Consider the following 19,369-nt stretch of genomic DNA (forward strand, 5'->3'; position numbering starts at 1 on the left):
AAGCCAGATGCCGTCCCGGCACTGAGGGGAAGTGAACAGGATCTCCCATTCCTGACCAAGATTCCATCTCTGCAACGGACACCCACGTACCAATGAAAAATTAGTTTTCTCCAGAGGAGTCTGGCTGACATGGAATAGCAGCCCCATACCAGGGAGACCACGTCAACACAAAGTAAATTCTGCAGTGTGGCTTTGGATTGTTTTATTTTTTTTTTCTTTTGGCCTTATTGATCTTTTGCTTATATATTATAGTTTTTGATTTTGTGCTTTTGAGTTTTCTGTTTTTTCCTGGTGTTTTATCTTTTTTAAATTCTGGGTTGTTTCCCTGTTTTCTGAAGAGGTAAGAGAAAGAAAGGATGAATGGGCGGGTGGGGAGGATTTGGAAGGAGTTGGAGAGGGAGAACCTATGTTCAGAATATATTAGATGAAAATAATTTATTTTCAATAAAGTGTAAAAAATTCAAAAAAGTGTCAATGCTAATATAGTGTAGAGCCCCAGACCACAGCAATAACTTCCACGGTTACATTAGAACCATAGTTTCGGTCCACACCTGAGTGGCCACTGCCCATCTGGAGAACAGCAGTTCAGTGTGTCAGCTACACCATGCACAAAACACTTAAGCTTGTAGTGCCAGGTTCTTGTTCCTCAGATTCTAATTTCTCCCTGTAGTGACAGACTCACTTTGCTAAGCCGGGAGGAAGCACCGGGCAAACAGCTAAGTCTGAGGAGGCCTGGCATTGCTTTTAGGTTGCAACCCTATGCTTTCCAGTGTCTCAAGTGAATTGGAGCTAATCCTTTCTTCCTTGCAAAAATTACAAAAAGCTACTTCTACACAGCATTAAGGTTTAACATGGTAATTTTTACTGTTCCATCGAACATAACTGTTTAACAAAACTGGCATATCTGGGTTTTTGTTTACTAGTTTACGGCAATGGAAAAATTCAACAACCACTAGCCTAACCTGGTGCAGGACCTGAAATGCAGTTCACATATCCTTAGTTTCTTACTTCTTAAGGGCCTCCTAGAGTCCAAGGGTCACGTTGAAGACTGGGTTAACACAGCGTTAAAATATCACATCTCATACACCCAGAAGGTAAATCCTACCAAGCCCTCTCCTTAAAAAGCAAGCTTTCAGAATGAGTAAAAAAAAATTACTTAAAAGCAAATCACATGCAATTACTAACATAACTGTTGGTTGGCTATTTGGCAGGAAATTCTAAGTCAGCTTCGGAAATGCCCTTAAAAGCACCAGGTGCCATCCTTTCCACACTCCTGGGGAAGCTCAGCTGTGGTCACTCCCCTGTGCAATCTTTTCTGTGGGCGGCAAAGCCAAGGCTCTTACTTGGCCTTCCGTCTGAATGATAACTGGACGGGAGAGCGCTTCTGCATTCTCGGCTGTCCTCCTGTCCCACTGCATTCTGGGTCAAACCAAGTCAGAGAGCCCGTCAGAATCAAGGAAGAGTGCAGTTTCCACTCACCTGCTGGTAATGTCTTCCTGTCTCCTTTGGACCCACCTACTTCTCCATTGACACCAGCAGGGTTTGAAGAGACCACTGAACTGTCTTCCTGACTAGCTAAATACTGTTTGTTTTGTTCACAAAGCAAAAAATTGTTCTTTTTATTTCCATTCTCTGGGCTTTTTAGTCTGAAGTTAGGATGGTTATGCTGTGCTGCAGAACTTCTTAGAGAGTCGTGGGGTGGAAGCTTGCTTTCCTTTTTCTCAAAAGTAAATGGCTCTGCCATTTTACAAGTAGAGGCTTCCAAATTATTTCGTGGCATCATATAAGGTATAATTTAACATTCACTGACGTCTGAGAAAAGAAATATATTTAAGAGGTGAATTTCATTGTGAAATCAGGCGAACTGGAAGCACAGGTGACTCATTCAAACATCACACTTCAGATCACTCCCATCGACAGTTCCAAGAGACTTAACCTTGCATTCAAAACCTGGCCTACAATATACAAATATTTCTTTATTCATAAGTATAAATTCCAGGCTTGGCAGATTCATTTATAGTAACTCAAGAACATGAGAAGTTCTTGAGGTTCCAGGAACAGAAAAGCTCTCTCACAACTGAGCACTGTTTCCTAGATAAAGCCGGCCTCTTCCTGGTGGAGTATCACATAGTCTATTGCTTACATCACAACGCCATCCTGCCTTCTAGCTTATACCATGACGACTCTTCTACCATCAGAACCACCACTTACCCAGAGGCCCTGGCTCCTCCCTCTGCCTGATCATCCAAACCACCCTGCTCAACTCCTCTGAGCTGGTGCCTATTCTGTCTGGCTTGACAATCTCTAGCTAAGCTTCATAAGCTGGGAAAAAATATATTTCTTTCAAGGACCTATATACATAGCTTTCTCTGAAATTAGTCTGACTTGCAGCAAGCTTCCCGTGTAACAGTGGCTGCTGCCTGGAAGGCATACTTGTCAGACACTGCTGGCTTGATGTTTACCTGTTACTCTGAGGAGTGTTCTCACTGCCCAAAGTCCCTGGAGTGCACCAGCAACTCCTCTTTTTAGCAGAGTGACACGTAACATGCAGCTGAGACTGCCTATGCCCTGAGAACCTTCAAAGGGAGAAGCCAGAAACTAAATGTCACTTAAGATGGTTTTGAACAAACAAACAGTAGAAAAAAATGCTCCCCTTTTGTGCTCTAAAATGTGTATTTTATTACTTGTTTTAAATTAGATAATACTATAGTACAACCCTGCCAATACATAATGAATTTGGGGTCCATGAAAAAACCCCTGTCAACTAAAAGTTTCCTGAGCATGCAGCATCCAAGACAGCAATTCAGATTCAGACATACAGACAACTGACTTTGCAGCTGCACAGCTCCATCAGGATGGAGTGGGCCACGTCCTGAACAGACACTGTGACCATGCTGCTGTCAAACCCTGCCCAGAGCATCTCAGCCCAGACCCACGACTGCTGTCACCTTTCAGAATTTCTCATCCTTTCTGCCTTTACAGATACAGAAATAACTTAGTTAAAACAGATTTCTAAAGAAAAACAAAGGCCAAAAAAAGACAAAAAATCATTATGCTTAATCTTTACACACCAAGAAAACTTTGACTATTTCCAGGTTGCATCTTGTTTTACATGTACTTTATGCTCATTGTAACTAGTAAGATTTTAATGCACATTATCAAACCTTTAAAAAACCCAATTACTGACAAAAATGTATTCATATACTTTTATCCAAAAATGCTTTTAAAATCTGTACAATTATCTTTGTTTTTTAAAATAAAGTTGTTCAATTAAAAACAGATTTCTAGTATTTTTCCTATCTTTTTTCCTCTAAATATATGAAATTGGTAAGTCTTTGAGCTAAACTGTGTTAGAATACTTAATTTTGAAAATTGCTTTTTAAGCTATAAATGAGTTTCATAAAATATCTTAAATTTTGGCTAGAGTTTTAGAGATTTTCCAACAGTTTCTGAAATGGTTCTAAATATGCTTTTGTCCTGTTTTTTTTTTTCTTTTGTTTTTTGTTTATTTTTTAAACTCTGTGTGACTTGAAGCAGTACTTTAGCACTGGCTACCATAAAGCCAAAGCATCTGTCCACTCAGAAAAGTTCCAACAGTCTACGGAGCAGTGTAGGTATTTAGGTATGGCTTAGTTCTTTATGTAAATTACACAAGCACATCCATCTTATTAGCAGGAAAACTGCCCGTAGTATTTCATCACTACAGAACTAAGCCACAAACAGAGAAGACCCAAGCTTGGAGGAAGGCCCAGCCAAGGTGGACCACTTCGTTTGCTACTCCACTACTCCAGCCAGATCAGAAATTCCCACTGCAATACAAATTTGGACTTACACAATTTGACACTTTTGTCTGGGGATTTATTTAAAAATAAATAAAACTGTCTTCTTTGTATCTCTTACTCATGTGTAGACCTGCAAACACTTGGTGCTCTCTGCACCTGCAGATGAAATGCCTAGATTCCTCATGACTGCATTTTATTATCAGAGATCCATACACTGTGACCTACAACCGAGTATGAGTCAGACACATCCTGACAGTAAGCAGGAACAGGACTCCCTGACTAGGACGCTCAGCAACCACTCATGCTTAAGCGTGTAGAGCCAGGGTGGCTGTGAGTTATGAGTGAAGCACTCATCTCTGTGACTTTCTATAACATGCAGTTCCTCATTATGTGCATTCTATTATTCTATACATATTAACACACATGCACTTATAATAACCACCACAAGCAGGACACCATAGCCTTTTAAAGCTGAATGTAATATTAAAGAACCCCAGGGAACAAAAAGACGCCATAGGAGCTGAGGACGGCTCAGCAGTTTAGAAGCATTGCTGCCAAACCTGATGGCGGAGTTTGATCCCTGGGACTCTTGTGGTAGGAGAGAACTAAGTCATACAAGCTGTCTCTGGCCTCCATGTGTCACAGGACTGGCATGTACACACGATAAAACCAAACAGCAGCTGCAAGACAATTTACAGTCGCTCAGATTCATCTCATGTCCATCACTGACTCTTGAGTGGGTATGTGTGTAGTGCTGTGACTTCCCACTTACAGACTCCTGATGTACATGTATACAGAGTTCACTAGTGATTCCAAATGGTACCTCCTGGTCTAACCACACCAACAACCTCTCTACGTGACACGCTATTTTAAAACACATACAATTTATTTTTATTTTATGTACACTGGTGTTTTACATGTCTGTGTAAGGGCGTCAGAAGCCCTGGGATTGGAGCTCCAGGTAGGCGTGTGCCGGGAAATAAGCCTCGGTCTCTGAAGAGCCGCCAGGGCAGTACTCCTCATCTTTGGGCCATTTCTCCAGCCCACAACACACTATTTTTATAAGACACTGGTGATGAATTACAATATAACAATCCCAGAATTCATAGTGATTATCTGCTGGTTTAGGTAACAAAGGAGACCTGAAGGGCTCTCAAATTTCTTAAAGAAAACTGAAAATCAATGTACAGTGGCTTGTGTTGAAATGTATAGAACTGTCAATCAAAAGAAAAAAGTGAATTTAATGAAATAGTTCTGTTGACTCAGAAAAAGAGAGACCTTCACTTTGTGTGTATTCCTCTTGTGTTTTGAGTGCAGTGAGAAGTAAAGCTCTCCAAAGAAGACCCTGACTTTTTATTCTTTTTATTCCCATAGAGTCTGTCTTTGTGCCTTTTTATGTGGCTGGAGGCATCCCTACAAACAGTGAATAGTCTTTTCCCTCCAGGAGTTCAGAGCCTATGCCTTAGAGGCCCTGCTAGTAAAAATTAGTGTGTACTCAAACTTGAAGGCACAATGCCTTTCCTCCCTTCAAGTTTGTTCCTGACTTCCTGGTGACTTCCTGTGTTCCAGGAGAGACATTGTACCTGAAAGAAAAGGGAATTTGGGGGCTGTAAAAGTCAATGGCTCGGTGGGCCATGAGCCAAAGCCCCACCTTCCTCATTTATCTATTCTTTCCTTAAAACTGCTTCATCTTTCTATGATTCAAGGATTCAATGGGGGGAGGATGGATGGACAGATGGACAGATGGGGGGACAGACAGACAGAGACACATACACACACAGACACTCTATCACAATACATACTCCCCAACCTTCCTTTGTGTGATGAGGAACAAGCTGGCAAGATTTTGTTTGCTGGCCAAGAATCCTTGTGCCTCGACCTCAGTGCTGAGTAAGATTTTGGGAGGTAAAGCACCAACCCCGGGAGGGGCTGCACATTTAAGATAGATGTAGTCTCCTGGTTCAAGTACACTTCTTTACTTTTAAATGTTAAGTGACTAGTAAATGGGAAAACTCGCCACCTTCCATCCACAATACCCGACTCAGGCCCAGCTCCCACTTGAGATACCTAGTTAGACTATACCCAGTCTGCTTAACTCCAGAGGCCTAAATAGAGAAACTTACACCTGGGGTCTAGAAAAGCCAAGTGCCAAGAGAGACCCTGCAGATGTAAGACATCTCACTTTACAGACCTGATGAACCCATCGATTGTACAGGAGGCGAGGGAGTTTGGGGAAAGGATCTAACAGTTGGCACTCCAGCAGTGACTTCAAATCACTGAAGCCACAAGTCTTTGCGTGGAAACACGCACACATACACTTTGACACTTTATACGCGCTGTTTCCAAATCATGCTCAGGGCCCCTGCTTGCCCATGCCCCAGTTCCTCTGCTCCCCTCCCTATAACCCAGACAGAATCCACCCACACCCACGGCTCTGGGACGGCCCTGGGGCCTCTGTCCTTCCAGCCTGTCCCCACGTGCGGCTCCTGTGCTCGCCCAACGCCCGACTTAACGCCCAACCTCAACGTCCAGCTCTGGACTTCCGGCTCCCAACGACCCACGTCCGAGGTGGTCTCGACACGGGGAGCCCAGGCCGCCTGACCGGAAAAAGACGAAGGGCGCTGGCCCCGACTGGTCTCTGAAATAGCCCACTCAAGCCTGCGTTTGCCATGCCCCACAGCCCCGAGGTCCCGGAGCTTCACCCGTGCTCACCTCGCCTCGGACGCCCAAGGCCACCATGTGCTGCCCATCCCGCGCCTGCGCAGTCTGCTCCCACGTGCGCGCAGCCCCGCCCACGCGCCAGTGTGGCAGGTGCTGCAGCTCTGCACTGATGGCTCTCAGGTGCTTGGTGGCTGCGCAGGCGCATCAACACTTTACAGGACTTTCTGGCTTTCTCTAGAAAGGTGTCCCAGGAGCTCTGGGGACAGATTCCAGGAGGAAAGGCCACCCTGAGAATCACTGGGGTTGCTATTTTAGTTATGTGAGGACTTTTGGTTTTTCAGTGTACGCTGTGCTTGGCTCCTGTGGAAACTAAGCACACCAGACCCAGTCCCCTTGTCAGTCGCTTCTTGAATGTTTAGAAGCAATGCCCAGATTTATGTCTTTATTCTTTTTACATTTTTCGCTTGTTTTGTGCCATGGCACATATGTGGAAGTTAGGAACAGCTTTTGGGACTCAGTTTCCGTGTTTTGAGATTGCATCTCGTAATGTAATCCCTAGCTGGCCTGTTACTTGGATGTTGACCCGGCCATCCCTGAACACACGGACACCCACCTGCCTCTGTCACTTGCTATGTTGACCAGCCTGTCTGTGAACTCAGAGATAGTCAACCACCTATCTTTGTCTCTGGAATGCTAGGGTTAAAGGCGTGGACTACTGTTATGTCTCAAACCCGGGACAAATGGCTGAGGTGCCTGTTGAATATATCAAACTGGACCTGGCAGATAGACTCGCTCAGCAACCCTAAGTCCCTACCTGTTACAGGGTCCCCAGTCACTAAACTTCTCCAGCCCAGGGGCCTGGGCTGTGCTTCCCCCCAGCTGCCTTTCCCTTTCTAATCCAGCCATGTTGGGTTCTCCAGTCTTTTGTCTACCCTTTTGTCTCCTGGCTCTCCTGATCCCTGTCTCCTCACATGGCCCAGCTCAGGATCCAGTTCACTCCGGACTCTCCTAGATGTCTGTCTCTGCTCTCCCTCATCTCTATGATAAACAAACCTTCTCATACACCATACCTAGGAGCCTTCATGTCCTTCCCTTTGAAGTTTATTTTTCTCTTTTTTCATCCAGCCACCATGCCTGACATTGTCTTTTTCATTTTTAATAAATTTTTGAATGCTTTTTACCTTTTTAGAATAAAAAGAGTTCTCATGATGAAGTTACAATCAGTTTCTCCTTCAATGAACACGTTTGAAACTGCTGTTATTAACTGAAGCCCATGGTTTATTCAAACTCCTGCCCTGCTGCTCTACGTCTCCTGAGCCGCAATCCAACATTGCATTCAGTTATCCATCCGTGGCTGAGGCAGCCTCTCCTGACTGGCAGCTTCCAGGAGCACTGATCAGGGCTATTGGAAGCATACCCCATGATCGTGAAGTTTGTCGGATGCACTTCTGATAGGGGTGGAGTATGAGTTGTTCCAAAGACCACAGAGGCAGAGTCACACTTTTATTGCATGATGTTGTCTGATACATTTCGTGAATATGATTTATGATAATGAAAAACAGGTTTCATCATATGACTGACATGGATTACATGTCTGCCCTGTAAAGTTTTCCCCTTTCTATACAATGTGCTGTGGGAGAAAGTCCTGATGCCAAACCCACCTCTGCAGAGAATATGTCCTACGCTATTTTACACACTTCTTGCTCCAAATTTGGAGCTACACCCTGTAACTTTTCAGTACACGATCATTTGATGGGAAATGGAGATGTGGAGACAAAGGGTATGCATTAGGCTGCGAGTGATGCTTTTCAGTTGACAGCCATCACCCCAGGGACTGAATCCCAGGCCTTGCCCATGCTAAGGCAAATGTTGTAGCACTGACTTCTTCGTGAAAAATAAATCTCCAATTTATTTTGGTATTTATAAATCCAAATGTAGGATTGCTATAACTTTAATTTTTTAAACCTATTTTTAATGATGGTTCTTAAACGCTTTAACCTCCCTACTAGCCCACCACCCACCAGAGGTAGTGGAAAAGAAAGGATACGAGGAACTGGACCTGCATAAAAAGGCTCTTTGGAGCTAATCCCAACTGTGTTGTATGGAAATCCGTGGTTGAGTTCACAGGTGAGCAGCTCCGTTCATGTCCAAACATTTCATGGGCACAGCGGTGGTCCAGGTGGGCAGAATCGGCACGGCACACAGGAGTCGGCCACAGTGACACTACCCAGTAGAGACAGCCAAGCCTCAGCCTTTGCTTTAGCAGACCATCCTCATTCCGGTGTTTGCTTCACAAATTTGCCTTAGCCTTTTACGCCTGTGTCCACTTTAACAAAATGTTCCTTCACATGTTTGCCCCAGCAAAACACCTTCCAACATAACTGACTTTCCAAAGAACCGTTAGAGTTTCGGATTGCAGCATTTCTATCTTATCTCTTTGGCTTTTTACACAAGGATTTCTTCTCTCTTCTGATTAAAAATTTAGTTTCCAAGACATACTTAATACACTTTATTACTAGTTATAAATTCTGAAAGACATTTCAGATATAACGCTAATGTTACTTCTAACAGTAGGAGCAGATAAAATCACCACAGCACCTTGACTGTCAAATGCGCTGTAATACATTACCCTAATTTGAGGAGGGAGGCGTCATTTCCTGATTAAAAACAGACAGAGGGTTAGTAATATGCCATGTTGAAGTTTTTCCTCCTTAGCAATATTTTGGAAGTAGTTTAACAGTAACATGTTTTGATTTACAAACCTGCCATTAGAGGTGACTCTTTAAACTATTTTCACTTATGACTTATATCTACACGGTTCAAGACTTCAAAACATCTTTTCTCTGAACAGAGATGTTTTGCAAAACCTCCAGACTAAAGCTTCTCACCTTCCCTACCTCCTGTAAGTGGGCTTAGTCACTATAATATACACCCTTCATACAACCAGATGGGATACCCAGCCCACGGTTCTTTGCATGGAGCACAGCAACAGCTTACTAGTAAACCGGGTGCCGCGAGCAGATTCTAGGTCAAGGGTATTATGGAAACCCTGCAGAGCTCTCCCAGGGATGAATGCTTGAATGCCCACATCAGCTGCTCCTAAGGACTTGGCTCACCCATGGCCAGTGCAAAGTTTGTACCATTAGAACCGGGAAGCCACAATCTCGAGTTCTCTTTTATTACTTTATGCCACTGACTCATTAGATGACCGGTCAAAGGGTGTGGGAGAAAGTGAGCAACTTCCTACCGACAGAGAGCACCGGCTTGGAGCTGGAAAGGGAAAGAGTGGCCCAACTGGACAAGGGCCAGTGTGTCAGCCTGCTACAGCCAAGTCAGCTTGCTTCAGCCTGCTTGAGAGTGGAGGTGGCGCCGAGATGCTGGGCGGGTTCCTCTAGAAACCGCGGGGGCCGGAGGAGGTGCCTCAAAAACCACGCCCACCCAGATGTTAGCGTCAAGCGGTCCGAGCCGCGCTGATTGGCTCCTTCAAGGAACCCCGCCCCCTCAGCTGTAGCCGCGCCGGCTTCGGCAACGCCGCCATTTTTGTTGATGTGTCAGCTCCGCAGGGGTTTTTGGAGGAAAACCTCGGCCGAGAGCCAGGGATCGGCTGTGGTCTCCGCGGGTGACTTCCTCACCCACTCCGCGTCGGCTAGAAGCCGCCATGGGTCCGCCTTCTCCGGAGCCGGAGCTCCATCGGCCTCGCTAGGGTGCGGCCCGGGGCTGGGCGACGGACGGTGAGTGGCCGAGGGGCGTCCATGGCGGGTGCCGGGGGCTCGGCGGGCGCGGGTCCGCGCGCGTGGCCGTGACGAGGTGCTAGTCCCGGGCGGTACGCGACTCCGCGCGTGGACGTAACGGGGCTGGCGGGGCCCTTGAGGGCTGTGCCTGGAGCGCAGCCGCTCCCCCGCCTCACCAGCTCGGGATCTCCAGAGATGCGGGCAGCAGCGTTTGACTTTCCCAGAGATGCCAGTGGATTTCATGAATCTTGGCAGGGAAGTCATTTCAAATTTATTTCTCCCCTTCTACGTATTCTCAAAGTAGCAATAGCAGGGAAACAGCACGGGTAGAATGGTGGCTCAGCTAACAGTTCGTAACTTGTTAAATATTCGCATCTCGATTTTTGTTTAAGGAGACCCGGGTTTGTACCCAGAACACCTGAGTTTCAGTCCTGCCACTTCCGTTTGTTAGAGTCAGAAAAGAATATAGTGAAAACGTGACCTCGAACCAGAAAGAGTTATCAGACTCTGAGTCACATTCATTTGATGGTCAGACTTTTCTTCTGAAGTGATACACAGGATGCTTGTCTGAGGAAAATATGAAACAAACTAGCATGACAGTGTTTGAGAGGCGCACGTGCAGCCACCCAAAGGGAAGTCAGTATGTTAAGTGTTAGGTTTATCGGTGTGGATGTGGCCTTTGCAACTAGTGTAGCTATTGTGGAGTAGATTAAGGACCCAGAGACAAGTGATAGGGAAACTGATCTCCTGAGTATGAAGTACACTGTGTGCAGCTACTTTTCAGCTCTTTGTTAATTAATGGCCACACAAATGAAACAGCAGTAATGACTGGCCTACTTCTTTTATTCTTCCTTTTTGGTCTTTTCCATGTTCAGGGAAGATTTTTGGGAAGGCCATAATCTTGTACTGTTAAACCAACGCTTCTTTGTACAGTATAATAGGTAAGTATAATTTTGGAAGACACCCAGAAGATGCATGGACTGTGTTTAATTTTTTAAAGGCCTGTCTAATTCGAAATAATAGAAGCTCAAGGTGTGTGTTTGTTTTAAGAACAGGTTCCATGGAGTAGGGGTTGACATTTCTAAGTCTGGTGTTTTGGATGAAAGGCTGTGTGAGGAAGAGGGACCACTTATAAACCTTTAATTTCTTCACACAGGAACCAAAGAATTATCCTTTGATGACATGCAGAGTGGCAATGGGGCTGCTGCTGCTTGCTTAGCATGTTCAGTTCTGAAAGTCAGTTTATAGTTATGTGGCCATGTGTAATAAACAGAACAGTCAAGCCAGCTCATTAAAGAAGGCAGTGACGGCTGGAAGCACGGCAGCCTTACTTAGAAAACTGTCTTTCCACTCAACAGGTGCTAGCATTGTACCCTGGTTTACAAAAGTTACTCAGCTCATGTAAAGAAAGTATATTTAACTTCAAATTCTGGTTTGTTTATTCACTAATAAGACTAAGGTTTTTCTTATTTATTTATTTTTTTTGTCTTTATGTGACTAAGGTCAAATTTTGATTTTCCTCATAAACATCACTTCACTTACAATATTTAGTTTTATTTAGCATTTATTTTAGAAGCATCAATAGGATAATTTAGACTTACAAATGCTACTGTAACTTTACACCATCTCAAACTCATTTGAACTTGCTTTACAGAGAGTTTGTTTCCCCTAAGACGTAAGCTATTGGGTAAAGGGGCAATAGACACCAAGAGTGGAAACAAACCCTAGGATAATGCTAACCGTTATGAGCTGATCATTCACTGTAGGGTTACGTAGTAAGTGCTAAATAGTTCTTTTTATTAAACGAAATCTTAGCAAATTAACCAAATTGAGGCATAAGTCCAAATCTTTAAGTAAATGTAGAAATTCTTATTTAATGCCATTTTTCTTATATTTGGTTTTCAGACATTTTTTTCTTTTAAGATTTTATATATGTCAGTAGACTGTCTTCAGACACACCAGAAGAGGGCATCTGATCCAATTACAGATGGTTGTGAGCCACCATGTGGTTGCTAGGAATTGAACTCAGGACCTCAGCAAGAATAGCCAGTGCTCTTAACTGCTGAACCATATCTCCACCCCAGTTTTCAGATTTTTTTTTAAACAGTTAAATAGAAATACTGACACTTTCTTAGACTTCATTGCAGTTGATGAGTTCTGTACAAGTAGCTTCAAGTTAGATTTCTGTATTAATTTTATGTCTTAATATTTTAAAAGCCATTTAGAGTGGGAAGTACTCAGACTGTGACTGCCTGTTACAAAGGTGAGGGGGTTATTGTGCAGCATCCGCCAGCTGTCCCTGTCTCACTGAAGATGTCGTGGGAAGCACAGTATGTGATGGATCGAGGGCTGAGGAGACAGTGTCCAACTGTGAATCTCAAGTCTTCCTCCTAGAACAAATTCTAGAAGTCTTTGAAACAACTGTCTTAGCTTCCTTCTCTTAGAAGGAAGGATTGATGTGCAGAAATGTGCCTTCTGTGAAACCTCAGGGTCAGCACTTTGCATTGGGGAGACTCAGGTTCTTACACAGGTTCTCTTCTGCTTCACTACTTTGTTTTTTAATTTAAAAGCTTAATCTAGAAAAGTGTGTCAAAATGTACTATTTAGGGTTTATCGGGAGATAATGGTTAGATGCTTTTAAATTTTTTACTTCTAAGATGCCAAACTAGAGCTTTGCAAGAACTAATAGGAAAGGTAAGTTATTTTAGCTATGCTGCTTTCAAATTGTTTTTGGGAAATATGCAAAACTGTCTTAAAGACTGTATTTTCTTACAAAGGACAGGGAACCATCCTATTGGAGAAGTGACCTCACAGGTCTAGGTTGTATATGTTAATGCATATTAACTTGAGAAGTAAGTATACAACTAGAATTATTTGGGGGTGGAGTGGTGTATAATTTAAAAATTATAAAAATATCTGAGCAAGATTATTCAGTGGATTTAAAGCAAGCTTTTATCTTGAAATGATGGTGTGCTTTATAGAGCTGCACTGGGAAGGATTCTGATCTGTAGTCTCAGCATTTTACAGCAGCAAAGATTTGACAGGCTCAAGCTTAGTCAGACTGCACCTGAGGTCTGCACCCAAGGGTGCCTGTTTTAGTTTGCACCATGTTCCCAGTACCGACAACAGTGTCCGCATGGAAAAGCTGTCCCATATATATATTTGGCAGGTGAACACTTTAGACTTTATTTTTGAGTTGGTTCCTTTGCATGATGCTTATTTGATGACCTGTTACCAATTAGCTATAGATTGAATTCATTTCTATTTATAGTTTTGTGAGGCAGCCTATGGTTTTGTTCTCACAGTGCTAATTACAGGAAACTGGAAATAGTACTGAGAGCTGTCAGTGTTTATGTAGTTTTGTGGGGACGACTTTCTAGAAACACGAGTGAGCTCATTAAGGAATGGAAGGCGTTGGGATAGTGCTTGGTGTGACACCTTTTTGCTGGGTCACCTACAGCATCTCTGCTGCAGTCAGACAGGAGCTACAGGGACTGCAAGGGATCCAGAGGAACTTTGTGATTACAAGTACTTCTCCTAACAGTTACTACAAAGTCAAAGTCGCAGCGCACGCAGTAGTCAATAAGCATACATGCATCTGTGACTGAAGTTGGTCTGAGCAGCATTTAAAACAGGCTTGCAGCCCTTCCCTAGGCTTACTTTTCCCCCTTTTATAGATTATTTTTAAGTTGTTTAATCTTTCATAATTTTCATGACAGCATTCCTTCCCAAAAAAAAAAAAAAAAACAAATAAAACAAATACTTGGACTGTATCCAAATTGCAGTCCATCAGCATCACTACCTGGGGATGCCTGTAGGGGAGCAGCTGACTCTCCTTCCCCTACTTAATGGTGAATAGATGAGCTTCTTTCTCATAATGTTGTTTGGTTCCTGTCTGCACAGTTCTTTCATGCCCCTTGCTGTTGCCCTTGCCGCATGTACAAGCACGGTTCCTCTGTGACACCTCCTTTTCCACCAGTCCCCGGTCAGTGTTCACTCGGGCATCAGCAAACAAATGTGCAGTCTTAATGGTTCTCAGATTTGTATAATGACCTTTTCAGAGGTCCTGACATATTGAGAGACTCTATGTAACTTACTTGTCTTTTAAATTTAGTGTTTAATTGATAAGATACATAAAACAAATTCTAAGCTTGGATAGATAGCTGGTTTTGTTGTTATGTAGATGAAGCTCCTTGTAGAATGTAAGATACATTGGTGGTTCTACACTCTGTACTCTAGATGTCTCCTTACAGCCTGCCCACTAAACATTGTCTACCCCAGGTCATTTCACAGAGCCAGTGGGTTCCTCTGCCACAGTGTAGCACTGAAGAGTATTTGCAAAAATTGGTTTTAAGTGTTGTACAGAGCTCTTTGGTTATCTGTTTATTGCTGTTATTGTTTGATGTTACAGAGTTTCAGTTCTGAGTAAATTTCTTGTTGCAAGAACACATTTCATTTAAAAGGTGGCTGCCTCTTCAGAGTCAAGAAGGGCCATGTCTGCTCAGTGAGTATAGGCAGTGTGTTCCAATGTACAGATTGTTCTTGTGCTTGTCATAGGGGTGGCTTGAAGAAAGATACAGTATTAAAATTAAATCCTCAAGCACAATTGGTCACTAGGTAGACTGAAAGGAAAAACAGGGCAGGTCTGTGTTGTCCTCAGTATGCACAGTGAGTGTACTTGGTGGAGTAAGACATTACAGGAGAAGAGCAACATTTTCTGAATGTGGGCAGAGATCAAGTTTGGAAACTTATGTAACTACTTCACTCAGGAATCTCAGTAATTTCATTAAAAAAAATAGCAAAAAACTTTGTGTGTGTGTGTATATGTGTGTGTGTGTGTGTGTGTATGTGTGTGTGTGTGTGTGTGTGTGGAGGGGGGAGATCCTATTCTCCCTGAAGAAAACTTGCAGTTCTTAGCCCATAAATGCTTGATGTAGCAGTGTCTGTCTAGTCCTCCCAGGAGAGACAGGCTTGTGTCTTTACTCTGGCTAACCACTGCAGAGTGTAGACAGGATTTCATTACTTGAAACTTTCAAGAAGGGAAAGGCCAGTCTTGGGTGCATGACTTCAGCTGTCTGTCTGATGACTGAAAAGAAGAGGAGCTAAGTGTGGAAAGGCATAGCAGCAGTCTTGCAGCTACCTAGCCTGCACACTTGCCCTCTTACAGTAGAAGGCTCACTTCACAGGTAGCTCCTGGTCCCTTTTGATAGCCAGGATACTACATACTTCATCACTTCTGAATCTGGTGATTTGTCACTTCCCTTAGTAACCCTGTCCCCACCCCATGACTGTCACAAATAATCTAGCCTTCTTTTAACTACTTTGCCCTTTGATTTGAAATTACCAAAAGAGAATTGAATGAGATTAAGAAACTAAGTGTTCCAGGTGTGAGATGAGGCTTAGGTTGGGTGGAAGGGAGGGGATATTGTCAGAAAAGCAGGAGCACAATTGTTGAAGAGATTATGAAAGCAGAGGGAGAAAAGAGATGTTTGTTAACTAAGCACATGATGCTGTGAACAGGGTGCTCAGTTACAAGCATTAGAGGCAGAATTGAGTTAGCGGGCTTGAGTTTAAGACTTTGGAAAAAGCTCCAGTAGGAACACCTGTTTTCAGGTAGACTGTAATATAGCACAGGCATAGCATGAAGAAGGATAAGTGTGTGTCTAACTCAGGGTGCAGGACTGAAAACTCTCATCCAGGCATCAGCTCTGAGTTACTGCTTCAGCTCAGCTAACTGCGCACCTGCTGTGGAGGAAGAAAGAGTGAACCCTGGGGACAGAGGAAGCTGAATGAAAGGATGTGCTTTTCTGTAGACAAGTCATGACACATAAATAAGACTCTTAAAGTTGTTGATAAAATTTCTTTTTACTTAACGGAATGCTGGAGAGTCACAATGCCCCTGAGGTCTGTTCTCTTCTGAAGGCATTCCTTATCTGCCAACCAGTGAGTGTTTCTCTGCTGTGAGCATCAGCTAGCTGTGATGTTTAAAGCCCCTGCAGGTTCACATTCGTAAGGTTTTAACATTAGCAGCAGCATAGTATATCTTATACTTAGTATGTCATATCATGCGTGGTATCTTTAAAATGTCACTTTGAGCGAGCTATTGTATATCATATCACGTGTTCTATTTTTAAAGAGTTACTTTGAGTGAGCTAGTTTGTAAGTTGCTTTGAAGCTAGTGTACCTGCCTGAGATTTATTTTTTATTCCAAGATTTTGGAATAAATTACTAAGATTTTCAAGTGTTCACTGCATTTATTTGTCTGGTCTGGTGTCTTTAGTATCAATACCAGCTTGCTGATGAAGCATATACAGCACGGTGGTGTTAATTTGTGTCATTTGGAGGTAGGTAATAAATAATGGAGTGATGTGGAGCTTGAGTTCTTTCTGTAGTAATTGCTGTCTTCACAGGTGGTCCAAAGAAGCAGCATGTTTGGCACACAGGATGGCCTTTTCCTCCTTACAGTTGCCTCCTTTCTACAGTCCTAGAATAATGTTCTTCAAGCAGTAGCCTAATTTATTTTATGCAGGTTACAGGTCAGCAAGTGTTGGAGAGCTCACTGGGTGCTAGGATTCATACAGTAAAATCAAATGTTGTACAAATCTTGGGACTTATTATAATTCACCCTTAACAAAATCCCTCCTGCTTAGTGCTGAGGGTTCCACACAGCCAGTTTTCTTGTTTCACTTTTCTCAAAGCTTGGAGTGAGCATATGTTTTTCTGTTATAAAATGTAGTCTTTTTCCCCCGTGTATATGTTTCATCCGAATTCTTTCACTGTAGCTGCTCGTCTGCCTAGTTGCGGTCTGCCATCGCTCAGGTGTGCCCGCCTGCTCTCAGACTGCTGCCTAATGCTTTTGCTGCAGGCTTTTTGCCCATCTCCTTAAAGGGCTTCAGTAGCGTGTGCTCACAGAACTGGAGGCCATTCTCCTTCCCGATCTTCCCATCACATGTTCTGCCCCTTAACTAGTGAGGCCAGCTGGCCCAGGGCGGGGCGGGGCGGGGGACTACGGTGGCTGCACTGGTTGTGTCCACTCTGGGTAGGCTGTTCTCTTTCTTTTCTCTGGGGACACTTCATGGGCATGCCTGGAGTGTGCAAAGGTGTAAAGGGTCTTAGTCTAACTTTTACATTTTGATTCCTTAGATGTAAGTGAAGATCAGGAGCAGATTTGAAGAAATGCAGAGTGAATTGGTGCCAGTCAGCATGGCAGAGACTCAGCACATAGCCTCTATTTCTTCTGATGCAACCCCTGGGAAAACATCCGAGTTGAAGGACGACTCACGCACCTCAGTTTCTGGCGATGAAAGCAGCAGATTAGAAACGGGATCTGGACCATTGTCATTGAACTCTGACAGAATTTTATGTCAGACTAATGAACACTGTAGACAGACCTGAAGTACAGGAAGGCCATATTCCAGACTGTGGCAGTGGTGAGAATTCTTGTGCTAAAACAGACACATGCCCAGAAAATTCTGAACAAATAGATGACTTTCCTGGTGGAGACTTTGCAAAACAAGTGTCAGAAACCAGTGAACCAGAACACACAGTAACAGAGATACTGGCGGAGTTAAAGTCGTCTGCACCCACAGAAGCTGGTAATCCAATGACCTCCTCAGCAAGCCTCTATGATACAGACTGCACCAGGAAACTCATTTCAGAGATAAAGACTTTCAGCATCAGACGATTTGTTGGGAGAAATAGAATCTGAGCTCTTATCTGCTGAGTTTGCAGATGAACACCAAGTACCAAATGGAGTGAATAAAGGAGAGCATGCTTTAGCCCTGTTTGAGAAGTGTGTGCATAGCAGGTACTTGCAGCAGGAGCTCACTATTAAACAGTAAGTAACTGCTGTAAGTGCTCCCTTCCCACTTCCAGTAGGACCAGCTCCTCTAAGGAAAGGGCCCTGCTCTCTGCTTTTGTTTCAGAATGCAGCCATGCAGAGTTGGTGTGCTTCCCCAAATAACTGAGCAGCTTATATTTGCTGCTTGTTTACTATCATAAAACAGCAAAAATTGTGTAAGTTCATTAGGGAGCAATTCATTTTTGATTCAAGGTATGTCAAAATAAATTCAAAGGGAAATTCAAAGTCATGAAATTTAAGTTCAGAAGCTAACAGTTTAGAGAACAGAAGAATTAGTTGAGCACATTCTGCTTTTAAACATCTATTTGTACAGTGTTTTGATGAGTTTGATTTCCTTCATCCTGTTTCTAATAGGATTTATTCTGTATTTTTATTGAACATTTTATAGTAAAGTGATACGTAAGTTTGGGCATACTGTTACAATCTGTTAAAATAATACGTAGTATCTTTCACTAAACTACACACTTTTAAACTAGGCTGTTCTTTTTCTTTTTAATTAATGAAGTGTGAGAGTAGAAAAAGGAGGCCTGTGCCAGGAGAGGGTTACAGGGAGACAGACCCCGCTCCAAGTGCTGTGTGATAGGGAACTGCCTTTTCTTGCTGCTTTGTTTTTCCATACTATTCTGGTAAAGTCACCAGATTGCCCTAAAGCAGCTCACGCTTCATTGTTTTTAACCCAGTGAACTTCAATCTGCTGGTACTCATTTTGTATTTTTTACTTTAAATTTAAACTTTAAAAATTATTTCTAATAATAAAAAAAAAGACGTATGTGAGGGGTGTGACATGTGCAAGTCAGAGGAAGGTTTTTGGAGACATTGTCCCCTGTCTACCTTTGTGTGGGTCTGGGGATCACATGCCTGTGAGACTCCAGTGCCTTTTCAAGAGCACCCCTGCTCACTTAGGTCCTAACTCGGAATACTGCTGACTTGTTCCTACATTTTGCTTTCAGCTTCAGACATTTGTGTTTCCAGCCCGTCTAGGCTTGGGGTAACTTCTTCACTCCCTACAATCTGGACCCGCTCTGATCACCCCCCATCACACACACACACACACACACACACACACACACACACACACACATGATTATCTCTGGTGCCCTTTCCTACTTCCTCATCTTCACAGTTTATGCAGCACTTAAACATTTTAAGATGAATACATTAATAATCTCATAGGCTATTAATTATGTGACTGGCACACATGTTAACTCATGGGATCCTCACAGATATGCAGCATCTACGACTCTGACTCATTCTGAGGTATGTGAGGTACCTGAGGCACATTAAGAAAGTTGTTCTGAGTCAAATGCAAATATCTACAGATCCAAGCTTCTGAC

General features: G+C 43.3%; 1 pseudogene across 1 annotated transcript in view; it reads left to right on the forward strand.

Annotated features, from left to right (window-relative positions):
* The first annotated feature begins 10,033 nt into the window (after positions 1-10,033).
* Positions 10,034-19,369, forward strand: part of LOC308416173 (coiled-coil domain-containing protein 186-like) — a 30,736-nt pseudogene continuing 21,400 nt past the window's right edge. Inside the window, exons 1-2 of the transcript in view lie at positions 10,034-10,174; positions 17,318-18,011. The product of the transcript in view is annotated as a coiled-coil domain-containing protein 186-like (transcript). The remainder of the gene's footprint in view (positions 10,175-17,317; positions 18,012-19,369) is intronic.

This window comes from Micromys minutus (assembly GCF_963924665.1).
Source record: "Micromys minutus genome assembly, contig: SCAFFOLD_277, whole genome shotgun sequence".
Classification (NCBI taxonomy): domain Eukaryota; kingdom Metazoa; phylum Chordata; class Mammalia; order Rodentia; family Muridae; genus Micromys; species Micromys minutus.